Genomic DNA, 21,606 nt, shown 5'->3' on the forward strand with positions numbered 1-21,606 from the left:
TTGGACACCCCACTTTAAAGTGTTACCCTGAAGTCTCACCTGAATTCACACAGCTGTCTTACACCGAAAAAAAAGCAACTGCAGAACGAAACATCACCTTCAGATTTGAAGATTAGGTTTAAACCATTGCTAAGGCTTTCTTGATTAGACTCCAAGATTTCCAGTTAAATATCCACAAGAGCAATGATTTCAGATGTTTGTTTAGCAAGATGAGGACACAAATGTTGTCTGATATAAAAATGTGTACACAAATATAGAAACACACACAAATATTAGGTCCAGTAAGCTTTTAATTATATGTGCATGATTAATTCTTACATAATCAATGGCACTACATCTAGGTTTATAAAATTAAACATTGGAAACCACAGAACCATTTCCTGAACATGAAAGCATGAACCTTACTCCCTGGGCTTGCTCTTGTGCATTCATATATTTCCATTATTCTTGAGTGGTGTTTGGGGGCTATTCTTCAGTGGGAGCTGGTGAAGTGTTGGCATGCTGTACGGCTCCATACAGTACGTAAGGTCATGCAGTGATGTGCAGCACTGATGCCAGAAAGTGAATGGCCTCCAGCAATCCTGCCTTTAAAAACTTGAAAGAGCTCTCTCTGTAGCTGAACCCTTTCCCCTGTCACATCCCTGGATGCACCAGCCACAACCCAGGTTGCTGCTGCAATGGAAATGAAGCACACGTTAGCAAATAGGCCAGCGTGCTCTGGAGCACTGGGTCACGTGGCAGGAAGGCAGCCCAGGTTTTGCAATGCAGCCAGGGAGCACCTGTGTCCTATGGGGCCAAACAGAAAGCGAACAAATGTAGAAACAAAAGCACTAAGAGGACAGGAGCAGGGATGTAGGTCTGTGTCGCGAAAGACAAGTAACAGGTCCTCAGAATTCACTGTTTTCCTGGTGGATAATTCCTATCACTTGTTATTTTGATTTTTTATTATTTTGTCATTTCTTTAAGTGAGTATTTTAATCTATGCATTATTTACTTCAGTAACTATGCTATGAATTAAAAGTGTACGCTAACTAGAAAAATGCCCTTTTTGTTTCTAATTTGTAGAGAAAAAGAGGTGTCTAAGGAACACAGAGTTTCTTCTAGGCATCTTTATTCCACAGACATTCACTTATTGGCTGAAGCACCAATTATATATAGATAATCAGTGGCTTACTTTCAGTCACAAGGCCCTTCATCTAAACACATGTGAATTCTAGCCTAGAGCAACCAGTCTTTCTTCAGGAGAAAAGTAAAAATGTCTTAAAAAATGAGCTGAGCTTTTTAAAGGCAAACCTTGTGTGTGATTTGTTATTCCTTTTTTGTACCCTGCAAGAGATAAGATCAGATCAAATTACAGGATGTACATGCTAAAAGGTGATGTTTCCAAGACTGTTACTAGATCTAAACAAAAGCGCATTATTTTGTTATTTCTTCTTGCTACGCATTCTCTGAACTAGTCTAAGCAAATTTAAAATTCTTTCCCTGTCCCCTAAAAAAACACTTTTCCAACTACTTCATTTGTATACTCATCCTCTTACAAGAATTTACTTTTGTAATTTATATGATCAAGTGATTATTGGACACATCCATATATTGCATCATGGTTAGCCCTTGTAAAAACTTGCCAGGCAGAAAAGAATGCATCTCACTGTTGGGATTTCTTAACAAACACTAATCTAATAATATCTTTTACCAGGAATGTTTTTTCCTTGCTTTGTAGCATCTCAGTTAAGACCACTAGGTAAGTAATAAAAGATTGAATTCCTAAAATTAAATAAATAATAAATAAATAAAATAGAAATGCTTAGACGCAGTTAGGAGTGTATAGGTCTCTTGACACTACTCTCCTAGGACACCACCGTGACTACTGTAATACAAACACTGACACACCTAGGTACGGTACTCTGAAAAGCAGCTTGAGATCTTACGGGGAAGATACAGATAAATTTTGTTTATGGCTCTAGACACTCTTTCTCGCCTTAACAGCTTAATGCAAAACAGTGTAAAATCTGCTAATGACATTCTCTGGATAGCGGGATATGGGATTTCAAACACCCTCATGTAGAGGTTGAACATCTCTGTTTCCCGTGTCCTTGAGGACTGTTCAATCTGAATTTGATGGAGGTTTTCTGAGAGCACCTTCTGGTGCAAACTGTACAAGTCACGTAAGTGGGAAAGAGCTTTTTTTTTTTTTTTCCTAAATCTCATTGGGATTTAGGTATGAAGTAAGCTTGTCGTAACTAAGGGTACATCTATACTACAGTTTTTATGTTTCCAGGGCTCAGCTTTTCTAGTGTTTGAGTTAGCTCATACAAAACTAGCTCAGATGTTCCTACACTACACTCAAATTACAAAGTAGATATTCCTCAAGGTATTTCTTGCTGTGCTGTTGGCTGGGTTGTAGCCAACCTGAGTACTGAAAACCTGACTGGGGTGCCTATAGATCTTAACACTTCCAGCCACAATGGGCTGTGATTACACAGGTTCCTCTTCAAGAATCTTCTCTCACCTCATCCAAGGATAAAGGCAAAACAATTTGGGAGTGCCTTTCATTCAGTGGTTTCCACCAACTCATCACCATTTCAGCATATGCATCAATGGCAAGTGATGGGATATTCCCTGAAACAGGTGAATTTATCCCTTTCTCAGGAGTGTGGGAGATTAAGCTGGTGGGTGGTGACTCTAACTCTGTAGCTGCTTTATGTAACCGTAAAAAATAATGGTTACTCACCCCCTCAGACACATCTATGATAAAAGCACAGGGCTCCAGTGTGTCTGGAGTTAAGCAAATGCCTTAGCAAACAAGGCAGAGACGGCTTTGACTGGTAAAGAAAATTTCAGTGCCTCATCTAAAAGTGATACAGTCACCTTGGGCTTTAAAGGACAAAATACAAGATCTTTGCCAACATTGGCCATGAACACAAGTTTCAGTTATATCAGTGGGTATGAGAAGGTCTCACAGCTCAAGAAAAAGTCACTAGCTTGCACTTAGTCAACACTAGAGGCTGTTCATTAGCACAGCTGTAAAAGCAGATTTTTCTAAAAGAGATGCATTTTATACAACAAAAGCATTTACTAACAGCATTTAACAAAGAAAATAAGCTGGCAAAAATACTTCTCCCTTTCAGTACAACGTTTACAGTAAAGTTTTTGGCACTTCAGAAGTTGTAAATGAATCATACCACTAGCTGGTAGAGGTGTAGGTGCATCACCAGCAATGCCATGCAATGCCATGTCATCTCCAAACAGCTGTACACCTCTCTCACCCCCTCAGGGTCCTGAGGGTGCTAGTAGACCTACTTGTACCGCAGCAGCACCCCTAGAGCCTCTCCCCATCCTGCCCATGGGCCTGGAGACTTCATTTCAGCTCAGTCTGGGGCTGTACATCCTTCCCTAATGACACACCATAGGATGCAGTGGGATGCACCCGGCCAGTACAGTCCTGCCCTGTTATTCTGGGACCCTCCACTACCACCTGGGAGCCCCTGGCCCTTGCTGCACCCCATGCTGGTTTGTGCACTTCAGGCATGCTATCCTCACCCCCAGGCCCTTGTAATTTACTTTAGGTTAGCACTGATGTAACACTGAATAGCAACTGTTCTAAGGTGGGGTGTATTTTTTTGTTTATTTTTTGTTTTCCTCCTCTTTATTTTGATGTCAACATCCTGAAGTGTGGCATGCTGTTCTTGGGGAATGGGACTTTTCTGGCCTTTAGGATGGAGTAATTAAAAGACAGTTTTTAGCACAAGTTGTATTTCATATAACAAGCTGGTTTTAAAGTATATATATAGTCTAGTGACAGATTATGATACTACAGATACCACAAGACCACCACACTGCACTTCTGGCCGAGCTACAAGAAAGTCACGTAGGCTCAGAGTTTCAAAAACCTGCCTATAATTTCAGAGTCAAATTTCAGAACTAACCACAGCAATGAATAAAATCACAGGAAGCGTTTAGTCCTTCTTAAACTGAAGCTTTGTAAATCTGAAACTGGGTACTCATAATTTGAGTTTACTTTCAAAAATCCATTTCTGATATTCTAGTTTTGAAATAGGGTGCAGTAATGTAACTATCATGAAGGGATGTTTGCAATCTCTGAAGCCAACAAAATAAAAAATAGCTGTGAACATGACAGATGATGTTCCTGCAGCCATATGAGACAAAGAAACATATGGCTGCTACATCTGAAGTTCTTACAATGCTTAATGTCTTCAAAGTACAGCAAAACATCGGCTGATTAATATAATTAGAACATTTTACAGATGATTCGTAATTATTTTTGCAAATGTAAATGATGATCCCAACATGTGAAATGTGCTGTGCATGATGAATACTGAGTTCTCATTTTACTGAGTACTGTAATCAAATTTAGAACAAATGTTATATAAGTGCATAAGCAATCCTAATCCTAATCCTTTTTCTGCTATCTCACTTTCTCCATCTAGGTCTGCTGCAGCTGTAATTCTATAAGTCTCCCATATTTGGTGATTTCCCTGCATATTTTTATTTTCCTTTCCTAATCTCCTGTCTCTTTTTGAAAGCATAAGTTTTTAGTTGATAATGTTGTCATAGAATCAGAGGTCTGGTTTGGGATCATATGTAGCTTTCTGTCAGCTTCTTTATGGTACTGTATGATCACAACAAAGGTACTTTACTGATGCTATTGCTATATTGGGGCCCAATCTTGTGAGATGTTGAGCTTCACCCTGCTGAATTAGCTATTGGAAAAAAAATCTAGAGGTCTTTAAACATTTTTGACTCTATCCTTACTTGAATACCAATTTTTAACAATATCTGTAGAGGTGGGCTGAGGATATGCCTACAATCCATAGTTCAATGTAGCTAGAAGATACCAAAGATAACTATAAACAAACTAATTTGTAAGGATCAATTCTAGCTTTAGAGCACTAAATTCTCTGTGAGCAATGTGACCTTGTTTCTGATTTTACTGTAGGGTTGGTGGCACTGGTATAATGAGAGATGATTCACTGGCTCAGTGAAAAATAACCAGAAGGGACATGATCCTGGACAGGCTTAAATGCTAGACTCAGAAGAGCAAGGGAGAGAGCACTGATAATTGTATGTTTTGTGATGTATTTCCAGAAGATGTTTAGGATTTTACAAGCTTCATAAAAATACACCAAAAACTTCATAAAATCATTCACATATCAATTAAATAACCTTATGGCTTTTTTTTTAATTTCAATGAAAAAGTCCCTTTTATTGAATTGTATCATTTATTTGAAATACTTCACAGTACCAAAAGCTAAGTATTACAGATAAGTGGTTCACAGCATATAATTTATCCAGTTAATTTCATTTCTTTGTATTTGTCTACCAATTGCTTATAATTTTATGCAATTAATTCATTACATGAACCTAATTGCTAAAATAGCTGTGAGATTGTCTGGCTGAAATAAATGACTGAGTTTGCATTAACTTGAGTGGGAACAGTGCTAGGCCACTGGAGGCTTATCCCTACTCTGTAGATATTACCCGAGTTATTCTTTGAAATGACTCAAAGAAAGAGCTGTTTTACATTTGATATATTATCCCTTCTTTTTCTTGCTTGCTAAAACATATATATATAGTTCTTAAGCAAAGAATATACACATTTATAAAATGGTGAGTAAGGGTCCTGCAAATATTCTCTGGGTTTGTTTCAATCAATCAATTAATTAATTAACTATCATGCCTACCCATGAATATGTTTGCTAAAATATATCTGGAAGAAAACCAACACAATCACTGTAAGTGTATTTACAAATTGAAATGTATATTTATAGTAATTCTTTCTGTGGAATCCACACAGATTAACTAAGTGTTCTTTTGCCTTGCATAACTAACATTTAGTGTTGTGATATTTAATATTATCTGGTCAGAGGCTAAAAGAACACAGGCGGTCAAAAACTTGGTGCCTGACAATGTTAATAAGAACTCAGGTGTTGATCTTTTCCAGTAACACCGATTAATTTAATTACTGCTATTGCACTTTCCACACAAATCAGGCTTCTTGGTTTCACAACTGGGACTGTAGCATCATGATGATAATGATGGATCAGGTGGCAGGATTACTTGTATTAATTATATGGAGGCTTCAAGTCTAATATGAGATTATGGTTAACAGTACAGACTTTTGAATAATGAACTTACTAGCCACTTGATACTCTATAGATTTCATGGCTGATACTACAGTCCCATGCTGAAATGTAAGGGAGCAACTCAGCATACAGTACTCAAACATATATTATTAGATGAGGAGCAATAGCAAACACAACAATAGCATTTCATGGTTTTTAAATAACAATTTCCTTTTGTTTTGCTGTTTGTTCATTTTGTGATCATTCCACAAAAATACGTTCAACATCACTGAAATCAGTTTTGAGTTAAGCAACTGTATTCTAGAAAATAAAATGGGCACAGGTCTTCCAGCCCCACACTCCTACCTGCTCGCATCTGGACTTACCAGCTGGCCACCTCCTTTCCAAATTGCCAAGTACCAAACAAAGCTGATACTTTAACTGAGGCCTTATCTGTGCTGCACAGAATGGAAAAAATCATTTCACTTATCTTGCATACATTTGTATAAGACATAACAAGATTTTTTTTTTTCCATAACTATTACACTGTTGAGTACTGGTCAATGTATGCCCCACTATGACATTTTTGAACGTTTTTTTCCCCTGCAGCCACTTTATATCTAATATTCATGCAATTTATTATTCTTGACTAATTCCCACTTTGTCATTGATTGCTTTTTTTAGCACTACCCAGACTATTTATCTAGTTTACTGATGTTTTGAGTTCTGCTCACCTTCAGAATGCCTCCCACCTTGGTAGCATCTGCAAATACAGTAACACAGTATTCCCTAATCTGAATACTTAATGAAAATACTGATTAGTATTGGACCCAGAAGAGATTCCCACAAGAACCACTCTTACATTTTCACAATGAAAATTGATTTGACCAGCACGAACCCTTATTATTAACCTGGATTTGAGTTATCCATAGAAAACAGTTTTCAATGCCCTGGAGCATTTCTTGAGATAAACAGGATTCTGGAATAGTCAAAGAATTTATTACAGAGCACACAGATGGCTAAAACCATTGTTATTGAACTGTATCATCCCTTTGGAGAAATGCCACCTGAAAGTACCTGAAACTGATGTGACAAAGTGCGTTGCCTAACTTGTGCATTTTCAATGATATTCTGCAAGGTAAAGGTATGTGGTGCCAGCTGAGTTAGCCCTTCTGTTTATTGCCAAAAAGATATTGCAGGTGACCCAGAAAGTACAGCAGTTAACAGTTGTGGTTAGATCATCCACACAGTTGCTAAGATCCCTTATGTTCCTTTTTCACTTTTTCTCATTTTGTCGTATTTCCAGCTACGTATTAGATTTATGCAACCTCAGGAATACAAACCTAGGCTGTAAAACCACTATGTCTGTCAGTCATATGTTGTCAGACAGCATACATTTCTCATGGCATTTTGGGATAATGATCAGAGAAACGGAGGGACCTATGAGCACGTTCAAATTTTTATCAAAACCAATTCAAATATGGTTTATTTATTCTTAATAGATTAAGTGGATTTTTTTTTCTTGAACTTAACCCATCTATTTGAACCCATGTATCTTTTAGGTGTATAAGGAGGTTGGAATTTGCCTATATGAAAGCACACATAAATTAAAGGAAAAAATCCCTCTTAAAAGAAGAACTATTGCTCAGCAAAGAATATGTAAGGAAAGATTAATAACTCTTTTAGTTCAGATTTGAGAATCTGGTTTTCATTCTGAGGTTAAAGAACACTATTAAGAATATAATTTAGATATCAGATTTACCTGTTCTCTTCTCCTGCCAGCCCGTATTTGGTTTCAGGGCTTTAATGTTGACTGTTAACCTATTTAAATATTCACCAACAGCCTTCTGCCAAGGTAGATTAATTCACCATCTCGTGTCCCTGTCAAGTTGTCAATTTGTCAGATATTTTTCAGTTGCCAGTGCCCTTTAGAGTGACAATAATGGTATACAGCTGAGCAACAGTTTCTGTTAGTATCTCCTATAACAGAAAAGCTCTCAAATAATTGAGTAGCTAAAGTTTTCTGTCCTGGCAGTTCTGAAGAATAGAGTCTTTTAACCATAAAGCAAGAAGCGTACACAGAAATGAACTGATGCACATCTTGTTTGATTTATGACAGTTGGAGATTGTAATGACAATATGAAAGTTACCTCTAAAGCTGAAGAAACACTGTCATTTTTTTATACTCATTTTATTTTTCATCCAGAACTGTGAAGAAAGGACATTAATATTAGTTATGGTGAAGGATGACTCCAGTGGTGGCCAGAATTAATCCTATGTCAGTCATTGATTATATACTGAATCATTAATTTATTTGACAATGTTATATTTTATATCAGTGTCTTAAAGCATACCAGATTTCTTTTGGTTACCTCAACTTTTAGGACATGTTTCTGCCACTTAAATCCAAAACATTCAAGATATAGTTCTGCAATGGATTAAAATATATTTCATGATGGAAAAACAGTTGTTTTTATATCTCAAGTACTCCCAGATTCCAAGTGACTATTAAAAACACAAATGAAATAAACTGGTTTTCCAAACAAGGAAACTCTGTTAAAGTTCATGGAGACAAAGGTATACTTACGTATTTTGAATGGATTTAAGAATGGTGGTCATCCAGGAAGCAGTCTAGGTAAACCAGTGAAGTCACAGTAAGGGTATAAAATTCAGTCCCTTGGGTTTCCAGACATGATTCCTCCACCAGGGGCTATTTTATCTGAACATACCATAGAGGAAAAAGATTCTCTCTCTTACGAATGTGCCCCAAGGCATATGTGATGTGGGGGTGAGCAGAATACACTCCAGTATGACAGCAGGTCAGAGCCTGCTATACTTAACTGCAGCTACAAGCATCCCAGAAAGGCATTGCCAGAAGGTGGTAACCTCAACACCGCCTTTTTAAGCTGAAACCTCTCTAAATCCATCTCCAAGGACATGCACACAAAGGCTCAGAAGAAATTCAGCTCTAACTGGAAACTGAATTTTTTACCTAATTACATAGAGGCCCACACTTCTGAGAACCCACCAAATTTCCATCAGTTTTGTTCCAAGTCTAGAGAAGACATCAGTCTTCATTTAGTAGTGCACATCGGAGACAGAAGAGCATTTAATGTGTGTCCAAAAAGTCTTATAAACGAGATTATTAGCTACATTAAAAAAGATGACTAAACACACACAGATGTGCATAGTTAAAACTACTCCCAGCTGTCTGACTAGAAATGATCTGGGCAGATATCCTATCCCGTTTGCTAGAAGTTTGTGTATAGTGATTGATTGCAATGCAGTCCGCAATTCTATTTGTAAGGTGCTGTGTTAGCAAATCTATCATTAAATAAATATGACACAAATGTAATTCTACACATGGGGGTAATTCCACAAGACTTAGGACGTGTTACAAATTGGTACGGGGATACAGTGTACTGTATAAGATCAAATAGCTAAGGCTGCAGCTGTAGTGTATACATTTCTGTTGTGGTAAAATGATGCTGCTAGGTTAAGAGCAATGTAAAAAAGTAAAAGAAACAATAATGATAATAATAAATAAAACCCTAAGAGATCCATATTTACTGGAGAAAAAAATCATCATTCTTTTCATTTTTGATAGAGGCTAAACAATAATGGTTGAACTGGAAGGGGAAAGAGAAATAAATGCTGTGGAGATAGAGAGAGGCAGTCTCATGGGAGATCAAATCTAACATCCATGGAAGTGAATCTCCTGTCATCCTCAAGCTCTAGTGGTGCTACTACAGGCACTCAGCCACATGCAGGAACTAGGTGAACTAGGAGCATTCAGGACGAAAGCGAACGGGGTGCAATTATTTTAATACCTAAACCAAGCTCCAGAAGAAAGCTAGTCAACTAGTTGTTTGTATTTGTTCAAATTTTTTGTTCATCTTGAGTCCATAGGGTAGTGAGGTGGCTGCAGCAACAGTGTTTTGTGAAAGGTCACCTAGTCCCTATCCTCCTAACATCTTGATTAAAGGAAATGCAAGGTGTTCCTACAGAAGTCACAAACTGGCTCCAAAAAATTACATTATTATATTGTTGTCTGTTTGCTTACAGCTCTCCATTTTGTTCAAATGGCCAGTGGAATTCAATTTATCTGGTTCTGACAAAAGTTAACAACTCTTGACTAAGACCATAGAGAATAAACTCTTAAAATCACAGGTATTTTATTGCAGATCTGCAACACACAGGTGCTCTCTGAGGTACTGCACACAGACCAAGAAGCAACAGGTTGTTTTGCAGGTTGTAGGAAAATGTTCTGTTCCAGTCTTCTCATCAGGGTCCTCCATGGCCTGCTGAGCTTGGAGATTGGGGTTTCGTGTTTTGTCATAATGTTTTCATGATGTTTCCACAGTTCACTTTTTAGTGCTCCCTTCAAGAGCTGCTGGGGAATCACTAAGTTAATTTTAGAGCCCTTATTTTAGCAGTGGGTGATACTGTAGTTTCACAGGCCAGGCAGGCCTCAGCCTAACCTCCTTCCTGCCGCAGGCCCGGCAGTGTCGCTCAGTACTTCCCACTTGCAGACCTTTCTTTGTGGTGAAACTAGATATTTTAATTCTTTAACATGAAAAAAGAACCAATTCTTTACTTAATCACTTCAAGTGAGGAGGAGTCCAGCCCTCCCTTCCAAAGCTGTTCCAGTGGCCAATCACCACTTTGTTAAATACAGAGGCAAAACTTTGATCTGAATTTGACTCCGTGGGGTTTAGGAATCTATCTTACTTTAAAGTCTAAACAGTCCTGTACTATCAGATGTCTTATTTATGTAAATATTTACAAGCTGCTGTCTAGTCACTACTTCACCTTCGTGTTAATCCACTGAACGGATTAACCTTTCCACAGGTCTCACTACGAGCTTTGTTTCTCTTCCAGAGCTCTTCCAGCTAGGTTTGCAGGCAGGCTGTGCTTTGTGGAGTATCAGATAGCCAGAAGCATAAAGAATAAAATACTACAGATCAAAATCAGTGTGCCATTGAGGGGGTACTCAGGAGAGCCTAGAGCAGGCCCAGACTACTTTTTCAGAGCCTCAGGTTGCCGTTGTAGCTGCGGTGCGATCTCGCTGGTGTGAAGCCTCACTCACCCCCTGCGACTTCCCCGTGCCTCTGCACAGGAAGCAAAAAAAAGATGTCACACCCTAAAAACAACCCTCCAACAGCCTCCTGATGCATACATGAATGCAGCCCCTGCCTTGGAGGTGGACAGGTTGCTCCCGCCCCTTGGCAGCCCTGGATGCACTGTGGTGAATCCGGTTTCTATTCCCACTCCCTGGGAGCTCATTAGAAAAATGTTGCTGCCGGGAAGTAGGGATTCATGGGGTCTACAAGCACGACCTGTCCCCTTGTGTTCAGGTTGGAGGGAGCTGGGTAACGTCCCACCCTCAGCTACCCGACAGGCAGCCCTGAGGTTGGAAAGGGGACGGGGAAACAACACCATTATTAAGGTTCAGAGAAGTAATCCGGTAATTGCCTTCATGGTTATGTGCTCAGCTTTCCACTGTTTGCACAAATGAATCACAAACAGGAAGACTGATACCACTGGAAACCTTGGGCTACCTAGTGAGGTAAAGATAATCGCTCATCGCATGCTCAGGCAGTCAATAAACAAACAGTAGCATTTTACACTTCATTTGTCAGCATGCTTGACACAGGTTGTATGTGTGTTTTGTTTCTGCACCCATCTTACACAGTGCCGTCATGCAATTTGCACTGAATTTTTCTTTTTAATTAGCAATAATTGTAAGTAGAAATACACTACTGAGTAAATTATACAGTTACTTGCCTTTTCCCCAAGAAGTGCATTACTGCTCACTGTTTTGTTCTGCACCTGCCACAGGGAAAAATTCAATGTGGCAGGAAAATATAATCAAAGGCAAGTTGAACTATTCCAGAGAAGAGTGGTCAGTAACTGTAAAGCACAAATATTGTACAATAAGCTGTACTAATCAGCATTATCATCATTTCTTAAGATACATTTTCAGATACTAGTTATAAAGAGATCTTTTTTTCGGTTTAAAACACAGTGAAGAATTGGGTAAAAAAATGCCAGTCTCATGTATTTTTGAAAAAGTATTGATGTCCAATTGCATGCCCCAGCAACATCCAAGGAGCTTTCTGATCATTTCTGAGAACTTAAAAAATGTCATGGGCAGCCAGACCACTTTCTGCATCATTGACTACTGCTTGGCTGCATTCAGCATCTGAATGAAAGAATGTGACACAATATTCCAGCTTTGGGGGAAAGAAAAACCCAAAGAGATATTGGCTCTGAGTTTGACATTCACTGATCGTTCTGAGGGCCATCTCACCAGCAGTGCACGTCTCTGGTTCGTGGTGCTCAGCAGCACACAGTAGAGCTAATATGAATCTCAATGGCATCAACAGGCTCAAGGACACCTTGGGACTGAGGTGATGAATTTCTGTCTTTGTCTGTCATAAACTGTACAAACAGGGCACAATCATTTACACTGAGAAGTCTGAAATAATTCAGGAGACTCTTCCAGCCATTTTAAATGTCGTTAAACTTTGTCGTTAAACAAAGGCATTCTGTTTACAAGAGACCATTTTAAATTCTTCCTGTTCTTTGTTTCTGGTGCCTGAACACTATTTATGCTCAAATACAGCCTCAGTTTCAAAGCCTGTGGAGACCAGAGTTCCTCAAAAATTTCTACAAAGTAGCCAGGCCACACAATATTTATAACTGGGGATGGAGCTATTTCAGGGATGTTACGGCCTTCCTCACTTGCTGTCCATCCCTTGTTTATACTACTCAAACTACTTGGGTCATTAGACTGTCATTATTATAGAAGCCAAGTTGAGTTTATTTTATTTACTGTTTAATAATTGCCTTTGTTTTAACAAATTGACATACGTTTGTCTGAATTTGCAAATTTGGAGTGCAATTGGAGTAAAAGAGTAAAAAATCCATCAAGGCCTTTGAAGACTTTAATCATTCACATAAACAGACAGATGATGACTGCAGTCTTTCAGAATAAAAATAAAATAAAAATGCACAGACTATCCTAGGCAAATAGACAGCTCTTAAAATGACTAACGAGATATAATAAGTTAGTTAAAATAATATTGACTGAACCATACTCTTCTTATGAATTTTGATAATGTGAGAGTGAGCAGAATAAAATAGAAAGATTTTTCCAAATATTCTGCCTGAAACAAAACAAAGCAGATTGCTTCCACTAAATAGGCTTCACCTGTTATTGCTGTTCTTAAAGGGGTTGTGTCACCAGGATTTGTTATTAATGTGGACATAAGCTTGTCAAGACATTCAGCTTTATGTTAAGAGGCCTCAGTGCAGATTTAAGGTGCCAATTTGTTACAATGCATAACTTCAAGGAGATACTTGACTTCAGGCTCTGTTATTTCCACTGCTGATCGAACAGAAATCATCAATTTAGATTGCCATTGTTGGTACCACAATATAAACTGGAGCCCCTGAATTCAGGGCTCATGCCTCCTTGACATACATGTTATTTCCTGTCAGAAGACCATGTTGACAAGTGCAATTTTTTTTCTTAAATCCTTGCAGATGGATTCAAAGGAAATCTGCTAGTGACTTATGTTTATCCAGTCTGATCATAGCCTAAATAAATTGTTAAAAGGAGTAAGGCCAAAATTTCAACCTTGAAACTTGAGTTTTGACTTTCTGTATTGGTATCAGCAACAGATCAAGTTCTACCAAAAAAAACAAAATGCTATCTCTAAACAACTTAAACAACTGCATCCAGTTTCAGTAATGGAGCTGGAAAAAAAAAAAAAAAAAAAAAAAGATTGCTTTCCATGGGTGAAGAATTTCAGGCAGCCACTGCTTCACAAACCTCCTGGTGTGAGGGCTTGGAAATAGAAGAAATTTCTCAAAGATATAAAAGTGCCCTTATAGCAGAGGCAGCTAAAAGTAAGAATTAAGATTTACCATGCTTGGTGAATGCTTGGTTTCACATTGATGGATTGTTTCAACTCATGAAATATGGTTGTTTCATGTTACCCAGAATCTCATACAATGAACAGATGAAAACAATAGCTCCTAACTGGTATCTCTTGTTATGTCTCTTGTGTTACACAAGATGTTGCTTTACGAATTCTGCTGTGTAGTGGTACATCCAATTGAATTACTCTATCAAAGTGCTCTTAACAAAATGACAATGCAGCTAGGTCAGGATAAACTAAAAATAACTTCTAGAACAAGCTATTGGAAAATTAATTAGTTTTGGGTCTAACCCAGTATTCACTGCACTTCATGGAAAACCATTGCTGGTAAGCACAATGAATGGCAGATCAAGCCTTCATACAGTTCTTTATCCCTGGCCAAATTCATTGCATAAATGAAAGTCCAGGCTAGTATTGCTAAGCAAGGAAATGAGGTGTAGAAACTGGACCTCTCTAACAGCCCATTTCAGCCATTTGTTCACTGGTCCTGCTTTTCAAACAAAACCAAGGTATTTAAGTTATTTTACACATACACTTTTGCTCTACACTGCCAGAGGCAAAACACGAGTTAAGATTGCTGTTGTGCCCTTAGAGTACTCTGCTGTGTCATGAAGGCACATTTCCAGCTCAGGGCAAGTTAAGGACAATGTCACCATTAACTGTGAACTTTCTTGCTTTTGCTACTTTGGTTCATGACTTCAATGTTACTTAAGCTAGAAAGAAGATAGTATTAAAATACATGCCCAAGTAATCCATGGAGAAATTGAGAATGAATTCCCAAGCTTTAACAAACTCAATATTATTTCTGCAATATTCTCCTTTTATACTTGTGCTAAGTAGTCCTAGACCTCACAACTATGGGATACTTTTCTCCATTTTTAAGTTTTTACATGTCAATAAAGTTGTTGAATTCAAGAACTGAATTGCAATGCTTTACATTGGTATAATTCTACAGGGCAGATCCACGGTTACTATGAACTATGCCACTCTTAAAAATCGGCAGTGCTATGCTGGTCTACATCCGCTCTGGATCTGCTTTCACAGAACCACTCCTTGGTTACACCAGTGCAAGCGGAAGGAGAACTAAGGTATAAATATCAACTATTAATGGTAACTAACACAAGTAAAAATTTGTAAACTTCTAAGACAACAGTTTTCATAATACAAAGAACCCAGAAGAACAGGGCAGTTGCATTCCCTGGAAACCAACCCAAATGTTAATTAGCTCAGTAGCTCACAGAAGGATGCATAGTTACTCTAGAGTTGCTTCACTTACTCCAATTTCCTTCTTACTCATTTCCACGTCTCAATCCCAGATCTCTCCTGTAAGCATGTTAAGCACTTAGGAGGAGTTATCCTTAGAAACCAAGTGAAGAGAGGAACCTGAGCCAGGAGTGAAAGCCAGACCTGAATTTTCATCACTTCTATTCTAGAAGAAAGCTCTGACTCTTGAGCAACACAGTCTTGTGGGATGCAGCCTACCTGCTGACACAGTTTTCCAGTGAATGAATAAAATAATCACTGGGACAGGAAGAAAGACTGGTTTACATCATATAGGAGCTAGGACATTTGAGATGTGGGGCCAGGTCCTTGCTCCATAAAAGTTTTGGACCATCTCTGAACAGCATAAATAAATGAGATTTTGAAAGATTTCTTCTCAATAGCCCACAGCTCAGTGACTACATGTCTCTATGTACTTGTGCTGTATAAATCAATAATTGTGGTTAAAATAACAGTTTTACAGCAGTTAAGACTTTCACATGGGAGCTCTAATACTTTCTATAAGTGATAACAACTTAGATGAATTATCACTGAACCCGTTTAATTTTCTGTCCTTTTATCTACGTATTTGTGCAAATGGCGACTGATTTCCTAATATGCAAAATGTAATTATTCCTTTATTTCAGATCACAGAATTTGAACTTTTTATTTCATCAATATAAATGTTTAAGTGTTAACACTGGTGAGGAGCAGCTACATATCAGCTGAGCCATCGGTGACCTACATCAGTGGTTGATCTTGAGTCTTGATTAGTGTAAGCTTTAAAGCTCATAAGCTGTATTCTGCACTAAGACAGACTTTTAATAAGAGTGATGATTAGCTAGTAGCATGCAGTTTTCTAGTACTAAAGTCTACTTAAGAACATCACAAATCGTTACTTCTCTGTATACATGATATTAACTACAGAAATGCTGAGCTACTCTGAAATTACATATCTTCATATATGCATCTTGGCTACAATTCTCTCTTCATCAATATGTACTATGAACACAACAGTTATGTTATCTAAACAAAATTGCTAATTTAGAACCTTTCAAACCTTGTCTGAGGCTGATGACTTTCTTGAATGTGTTGGGAAGGAGACTAAGTAAGCACCAGGGACACATCAAGGGAGCCTGCCTTGCCATCTGATAGCATTTTTAGGCAGTATAGTTGGATATTGTAATAGTCTGACTGTAACAGGAAGAGTGAGGACACTGTGGCTGTGGATGAGACGGGAGAAGAAAGAAGCTCAGAGGCTGTAGGGGAAACACCCCCTGTTTTTTTAAAAGGCAGAATCCCCTGCACCATGTTACCCATTTGATTTCACACCCAGAGTGCCTGGCTGGGTGCCCAAGTGGAAGTAAGTTGCTCTGTGAAACAGGGTCAAGTACTGAGGGGATAGATTTTTGAACTATTTAAATGGCTAATGGTGCAGACAGGCAATTAGTGGGATTTTGAAGTTTCATTTCCTAATTGCATAGTTAAATACTTGAACGCACTTCATAAAATTTAGTCCTGATGCCATCAAAGATCAAAGCAAGGGGAGAACAGAGCAAATTGCAAGCCAGCATGTAATCAGCTAGCCTAATTTTTGTGTGCCTAAATAAGACGTCTGTGTGAGAGAAGTGCATTTTCTCTCATCTTCCCCAGTATTACCAGTTCTGCCTAGCTTTGCAGTGCTGAGCTGGAGGCTGCACCCACGGCCCATCCAAGCAGCACGGGCAGTGGAGAGTCAGCAGTGGGCCAAGCCAGTCCCACCTGCAAATCAGATCCCTAACCCCATCCCTGTATGTGAACAGGAGCCACTCTGCAGGGCTGTGAACAGTGAGCAGGTGGAGACTTCTTTTGAGACAGTTGCATGATTTCTTCTGCATCTTTCACAGATTCAGATAATATTCCAGGCTGGACATGGTGGCAATGAGAAGGCTGCCTCCAAACTGGGGGTAGAAGTGGGACCTTGAGGACAAGATCAGATGGGGAAGTAACACTCAGACCTACAGCACATTCAAAAATCAAAGGATTTCTGTGATTCAGAGCAGTTTTTTTGGCTAGTTTAGATATCTGTGCCAGCCACTGGAAGTTACATGATGTGAATAGCCCATCAAAGACAATTATTTCGCTGATTTGTTCTTGTGACAGCTCAGCTACACACCAGCACTTACAGAGAATAGCAGGCCAAAAAAAAAAAGAAAAAGAAAAAGAAAAGAAAACAACCTTACAGCATAGCCTGCAGTGAAGTGACAAAAGAGATTTATCTCTGGGGAAAATAAAAAGGAAATATATTTGAAAACAGGAGCATTAGAGGGTTCAAGAAGTCACTGTTCAGCGTGGGAGGGCAGGGTGTGAAGGCGGCTGACAACGCAATGCGCTGACTGCAAGCTGCAGACCTCCCCTCCAGAGGAGCTGGGAGTCACTGAAGAAACACAGCCCACCTCCCAAGAATCTGCTAAATTGCTTCAGTTATGAGCTTTGCAAAAGGCACTCCCTGGCTGATATATTCATCCTTAGCACTGCTTTAGTCCTGGAGCTGGATCCTTATCCCCAAGGCCAAATTGCTCCCCACCTTCTCACTCTTCAAATCCATATCTCCAATCCGTGCTCCCCAGAGCCTGGAAGTTATATTTGTGGTAGGCTCTGAAACTGTGTGCCCCACAGCCTTATGCTTGGAGGACTTCCCCTGCTCCAGCATAGAGGTGCAAATCCCTGTGGGTATTATTAGTGCAGGCAGGCAGGAGGAAAAATGGAGGAAGATAAAAAAAGGATTTGAGAGCACTAGGCACGCTCTTCTGCTCTTGCTCCAGCCTCATTTGAAAAACAGAAACACTCTTCTCTGCCCCCCTCTGTGCATACAAATAGGAAGAAAAAACAGGAGTGTGAGAATGCTTGAAATAGTCGGATTAGGGATGTCTGTTTGACAGCTCCTGTGCTCTGCAGGGATGTGTTCTGGCTACATGATAGATTTCTCATGTCCATTTGGACAAACCTCAGACTTTTTTTGACTTGAGTCCCAGAAGTGTTTGCCTCCCTGGCTTTTGGACAAGACTTTGAGACACTCAACTCATATATGAGCATCCTCAGTCTTGATCTGATACCTAACCCAATGAGATGCCTTTGAAAACACCAAAGTCGAGCAATATTGCCCAGGTACTTTTCCCTTCAGAACTGAGTCCTGGAAATGTGAAGCAGCACTGGGAGGACAACCCTGAAATGTTGATATGTTTGTTTCTGAGCGTTTGCAAGATAACTTTTCCCTCGCTTTTCCGGCACAATAGCTGACTCTTCAGGTGCCCTTGACAAACCAGCTGTAACAGCATGATTGAAACATCAGGTGGGCCATTACATTACCAGTCAACCTCTTTTTCCATTGCAGCCACAGATCATTTCAAAAGCAGCCCTCCTGCAACACTGGGTTTTCTCACTGCTATTATGTCTTTGAGTCCAATGGCAAAGTTATATTTTTTCCAGAATAGTTAAAGAGAATTATTTTAAATCCTCCAGATTTAAATGAACAATAGCCAATCAGCTGCCTGTCAGGCAAACAATGTGGGCATTAACTTTTGAAACCAAACATACCTTCAAAATAATGGGAGAACACGAGGGAGAAAAAAAAAAAAAGGCAATGCCTTTTGTGACTGAAGTGTGCGACAGGGGCAGGCTCTGTAAAGCTCACACATCTCTTTGGGTAGTTCCAGCATACATTATTTATCCCTGTAATCAGTACAGTTGGGGAGCTAATGTAATAGGAGCCCTTCATGAGAACGCCCTTTGCTGGGGAGGACAGTGCACGATGGGCTGATGGTTTGGGGCTCAATCACAAGTAAGCACGTTGCAAGTGGAGTCAGAAAACTGACGCCTGCATTGAGCTGTGCTGGTGCCTGGAGGAGGCTCAGAGGTGAGCAGCTTGTCAAACTGGCAGACGTGCCTGGGCTTTCAAGGATGTCCAATGCATTTTTGGCAGAAATCTTCACTTGGCTGCAATATCAACATCAAGTTTTCAAATCTCCTGTTCAGGAGAAGGGGAAACACTTCTCTAGAGTTTAATGACAATCAGTGGAATTCAGCTTGAGGAGCATTGAATTTTAAGGCTGATGAATTGCCTAGCAGCTAGAGCTTCAATTAGTCAATACAATTAGAATTGTTCAAAATTACAGAAGCATCCATTTCCCTTAGTATTAAATCATAGATTTAATATAACTTTAAACAAATTGCAGTTTTTTTCAATTGTACAAGGGAAACAATTCTTAGGAGATGATCATTTCATTTAAATAAACAAGTTCTGAGATTTTACCTATGTGTGAAGCATGCAGACACATTCGTTACTTGTGTGAGCTTGTTTGAAAAGATTTATTTATTTTTCCCTGAGAGACGTAGAGAGGCCCATGTATGGGAAAATCAGTTGCTTCACTTTAAGCTGTACTTCCCTGAGCACTGAATTCCTTTTGCAGTTAGTAATTCCCTCCTCCCTTGCTAATAGAAACTCTTTTCCCTTTTCAGACAGCTTTAAGATTTCCCTCACGGAAATACAAATATGCAGTATAAACGCAGTCAAAATTAGCATATGTTAAGGCTGTGCAGGGTACATAAACAGCCTTAAAAACTCAGAAAAATATCCAGTAGGCTTATAGCTGATTTTTTTTTCTTTTCACATTTATGGACAATAAAAATATCAGGCACCGCTTCTTCCCCCCAGTGCTATTACCACAAGAGGCCTGTGGATTCAGGCAGTCTGCTGTCCAGTGGCATTGCACCTGAACAGAGCCCAGCCTGGTTTTGGAAGTTACTTTCCCAACCTCTACAACCTGAAGCTTATGCAGGTACAGCTACATTGCAAACTTCCAGAGTAAAAGCACTCAAAGACATACAAATTGCTGTTTTACATGTATGGCATGATGGTGCTCTGCAAACAAGTTTGTGACTTCAAGAACCCTTTTAACCAGGGGTTAAGCTCATGGGGTCTCCAGCTTTCTACTAAGCAATATTTCGTTGCCATTTGCTGCTGATGTTTTCAGGGGAGGAAAAGAAATGTACTGTTAGTGGTAAGGCATAGCAAGCACAATGCAAATGATGCAGGTCAAGAGCACCTGCACTGCGAGATGCTTCTGCTCCCAAAGCCCAGAGGTGAACCTGCCTGACAACAAATGACAGCCACAGAAGAGCTGCGGCAGCAGGGCTGTGCAGTGAGGAGATATTCAAGCACCATCTAGTGGGAAAAAAATAAATATCTGTGTAAGGTAAAATGACTGGAATGCACAGACTGGCAGCAAAATATGAACGGAGGAAAAAGAAACAAAACTAGGAATAGGGTTGATGCCCAGGGAGTAAAAGTTCTCGTTCCCCTTTGGGAGGGAGTCATGGTGTAATCACAAAAAAGAAAAGTGGTGGCAAGAAGAAAAGGAAGAAGTGACTACCTAATGGCATATAAGGATATAAGGTCCCTGCATTTATATTTTACTCTCATTTGCTCCTGTCACGTCCACCTTGAGTTTCTCGTGTTCTGACTACTGCTTACAGTCCTCCTCCAGCAAAGGACATGTGCAAGCTGGCATGTCCCGACCACGCAAGCAGGACCCAAGGGGATTTAAGGAAAATCTTTTGCTCATTTTGCTCCGTGCCACCATAACACAAGCAGTTGGTAACCCTCCCTTTCACTTGCACAGGGGCTGTCTCTGCAGGCCTTATTGTCCAGGCATGCAGAGGATGCAAGGAGGACAGTGTCCAGCAGCACATTGCTGGGTCTGGGAATGTAACCACATTGCTTCCTGGGCTCTCCCAGCAGGAACAACATAAATTGAGCAGTCATTCTTTGCTGAGAGTGGGACAAAGGTCTATATGCATAGGTTGGGTTTCCCTCTAGACACAGTTATAATGCCAGCAGCGTCGTGCTAGCCTCTGAGGCTCATTATGAGCACCCATCCATGCCTTACTGGCGGGATGTGAAGAGCCAATCCAGCAAAGCAGACCATTACTGCTGTTCCTGTCTAGTCATCTATTGCCACCTCCACCAGTAGTTGGACTAGATGATACCTGAAGATCCCTTCCAACTGAGCTATTCTGTTTTATTCTCTACTTACTCCTGCATTATTTATCTAACTGGGCCCAGCCACTTGTCTAAGAACATGTATTATGTCATATTTCAAAAAGTCAAGAGTTGGACTTGATGATCCTTAAGGGTCCCTTCCAACTCAGGATATTCTATGATATTCTATGATTCTATGATTCTAAGTCTAGCTTCAACTGAAAAAAACACCACCACCACCACAAAACAACAAACCACAACACCACAAATAAGGATTTTTCCCAATAAATTTTCC

General features: G+C 39.6%; 1 protein-coding gene across 1 annotated transcript in view; it reads right to left on the reverse strand.

Moving 5' to 3' along the window:
* Positions 1–274: 274 nt before the first annotated feature.
* LOC310904146 (uncharacterized protein) overlaps positions 275–21,606 on the reverse strand; it is a 372,616-nt gene continuing 351,284 nt past the window's right edge. Inside the window, exons 12-14 of the mRNA XM_083848460.1 lie at positions 8,234–8,291; positions 6,470–6,541; positions 275–1,326 (exon numbers count right to left, since the gene is read on the reverse strand). The gene's annotated coding sequence lies outside the window, so the exon portion shown is untranslated. The remainder of the gene's footprint in view (positions 1,327–6,469; positions 6,542–8,233; positions 8,292–21,606) is intronic.

Source organism: Anser anser (assembly GCF_964211835.1).
Source record: "Anser anser genome assembly, chromosome: 9".
NCBI classification, from domain to species: domain Eukaryota; kingdom Metazoa; phylum Chordata; class Aves; order Anseriformes; family Anatidae; genus Anser; species Anser anser.